Source organism: Tamandua tetradactyla, chromosome 14, assembly GCF_023851605.1.
Source record: "Tamandua tetradactyla isolate mTamTet1 chromosome 14, mTamTet1.pri, whole genome shotgun sequence".
Classification (NCBI taxonomy): Eukaryota; Metazoa; Chordata; class Mammalia; order Pilosa; family Myrmecophagidae; genus Tamandua; species Tamandua tetradactyla.
In genome coordinates, this window is record NC_135340.1 from 38,030,056 (window position 1) to 38,033,276 (window position 3,221).

The 3,221-nt window shown below is 36.3% G+C and overlaps 1 pseudogene; it reads right to left on the bottom strand.

Moving 5' to 3' along the window:
• Positions 1-1,049: 1,049 nt before the first annotated feature.
• Positions 1,050-2,091, bottom strand: LOC143655320 (olfactory receptor 4K15-like; annotated as a pseudogene).
• Positions 2,092-3,221: the final 1,130 nt, after the last annotated feature.

The window sequence follows — 3,221 nt, forward strand, 5'->3', positions numbered from 1 at the left end:
CTAGGAAAACCCTTGAAATGATGTATCAGAAACCCTAAAATACGTGTACTGGGTTTCCTAAGAAATTCTGGTGTCCTACATGATCTTGGAGGTATAATTTCACTGCTAACCCAAAGTTCTAGCAATGCAGTTCTCTCATAATTAGGGCCTGCATTAGGCAATTTAAAATGTATTTTAACTAAAAGCCCATATAAAAAATAGCCATTTCTAGAGGTATCAATCTGAAAACATACTTTTTTAAAGATGATAGACACCATGAATTCTTAGGGGGAAAGATATTTATGCCAGGATTGAGTCACCAATTCTCATTAAAAAGCATGGTAGAGAAGCTTAAGTCTTCCAGAAATAAGCCAGATTATTTATCATTACTTCAGAGACACAAACATGATTAAATACAAAATAGAATAGTGTGTAAATTAATGCAGTAAGCTGTTATCCATGAATAAAATTTTCAAGTATTCACTTTGGCCAGGAATTTCTGAAAAGTGCTCTTCAATGTAAATGTGTTTTTTGGATAGCTATTTCAAACGGCTTTTCATTAAAACTGTTGTCAAAAATCATAAAACTGTCTTGATGTGCTACTAGTTTCATGGTGCAGAGTTATATGCATTCTCATCTAGGTACGTCATATACCTTATGTCCTACATCACCTGTGATGTATCCTAAATATATCTGTTATCTTCATACTGTAGATATATATATATTATCACTCTAAATTTGGGTTCAAAACAGTAGTCAATTTGAGGAGAAGGAAAAGGTTCTTTTACCATCTATACATAAATGACATTAAGCAAATATCCTAAATCCAAAAAAAGGTTTTATTTAAAACATAAAAATAAGAAACAGAAAAAAAGGAAAGCGTCCACATTACAAATAAAAGAATGTTAAAATTGCTAATATGTATGCTATGTTTTTTATTATCATCATCACCCTTTCATTCCGGTTTCCCAATCACTCCTTCTTTTGGGCTAATTGATTTGCTTTAACATCACATAGATTCCGTTTGTGACAGTCAGCCAACAATACTAAAGTGGCAATAATGCACTAATTTAATTTATTTCTAAGGAAAGAATATTTCTAAAGGCTGCAGAAATCTGGCCAGGTTTCAAGTACCTGCTCTTCAGTTTTGACATAGCTGCCTTCATCTCCTTGTTCCTTAGAGTGTAGATAACTGGGTTTAAAATGGGAGTAAAGATGGTGTAGAACATTGCAAAGACCTTGTCAACTGAATTACTACTGAAGGGCCATGCATAGATGAAGATACATGGACCAAAGAATAACGTGACCACCATGATGTGGGCAGTCAACATGGAGTGAGCCTTCACCATGCTGGCAGAGGAGCATTTCCTGACTGTGATAAGTATCACAGTGTAGGAGATGAACAGCAGGACAAAGGAACCCATAGAGAAAGCCACTGTTTATGACCAGTATTAGGTTGATGACATATGTGTCTATGCAGGCCAGCTTGGTCACTAGAGGGAGGTCACAGAAAAAACCATCCACCTGATTGGGACCACAGAAAGGCAGGTTAACAGTAAAGGCCAACTGGCTAAGAGTATGGATGAGGCCAATACACCATTGGATGATGACCAACATGATACACATGCGGCGGCTCATGATTGTCATGTAGTGGAGAGGTTTGCAAATGGCAACATAACAGTCATAGGCCATAGAAAGAAGAAGCACCATCTCACTGCCACCAAATAGGTGAAGGAAGAAAATCTGAGCAAGACGGTAATTGAAAGAAATAGTCTTGTGCTCTAGAAGAAAATCACCAATCATTTTTGGGATAGTCAAGGAGGCTAGACACATATCTGTAAAAGAGAGATTTGCAAGCAGGAAGTACATGGGGGTGTGAAGGCGGGCATCTGAAGTCACACTGAGGATGATGAGAAAGTTTCCCAGCAGGATTCCAGTGTAAAGTAGTAAAAATATGACAAACAAGAAAGGCTGGAGCTCTTTAGAACTAGAGAGTCCCAGCAGCACAAATTCTGTCGCGAGAGAACGATTTGTCTCATGCATTGACTTTGGAAGGGACTTGTCTTCACTCACCTGTATAGGAGAGAATATGATATCAATCAATGATGGAACATATATTTGATTACCGTATTCGACTCACTGTTTAAGGATTCTGTTCCTATGCAAATATATATCTGGATTTTTAGGCATCTGTAACTATTATAGAAGTGGCCTAATGTCAATCAAAACAAGATAAAGAGTATTAACAGAAATACAAATTCTTCTAGCAAGGTGGGCAAGTGGTTATGTTCAATGGGGGAGAGTTACAATCAGTTGGTTCATTCAGACTTATGAGTATAAGAGGTCAAACTAACTAATTTAAAATGAAAATCTATATCTGAAAAGTTGTTTTGACATCACAGAAATCCAGGCTTAGAATCTGCAGGGATACAATGCTATTTTTCTCCAATAAATTAAATAAGAGTTTGTCAATAAAGAAAAAGTTTGCTCTGGTGACAGATAATTTGAATTTCCCAAGTTATTGATGACTAAGGGATGTTAAAGACTGGAAGAGCTACCTATGGCATAAGAAACACGAATAGTAGGTATCTTGAAGAGAGGAACGGGCCAAAAATAAGCTTGGGAAAGGCTTCAGAAGTGCTGGTAATGTTCACAGTCTGGTAATGTTCAACAACTTTGGTTGATATTTGGCTTCATGGGGGTGCCAAGAAAGGAATGGGACTTCCTTTTCCTTTCTCTTTATGCATTCTAATGACCTCTTTCCTGTTCCTGTAAGACTTGAAGTTCTTTTCTCATTGGTAATGTGATCATTTTTGGAATTAATTTCTATAAACAATATCTCCTTCCAGAACTCTGCATTAATGGAAAGATAAATTTTACATTTGACTTTTCAAGTTAAAGAGATTATCTTAATAGATGAGAATTTAATTTTATCTTAAGGATTTTCTACCTCATGGTAAAGGATTTATGGGTAGAACAGGTGGAAGTTTCAGCTCACTTCATTGCTTTAAAGGAAAATATGTTTTGAAGAATAAAAAGAGGGATGTGCTTATTCCCTCTTCTGTCACTGATTAGCTAGGTGAGTTTTGGTAAAGTTCTTAAATTAAGACTTCCATTTTTAAAATGTACAAGGAATATCCTGGGCAACAGAAACACTCAAGTTTCTTTCAAATATTAATCCTTTCTTTTCTGTTCATTCCCTCTGAAGATTTTTAATGCCTGCCTTGGCACTGAGTGAGCCA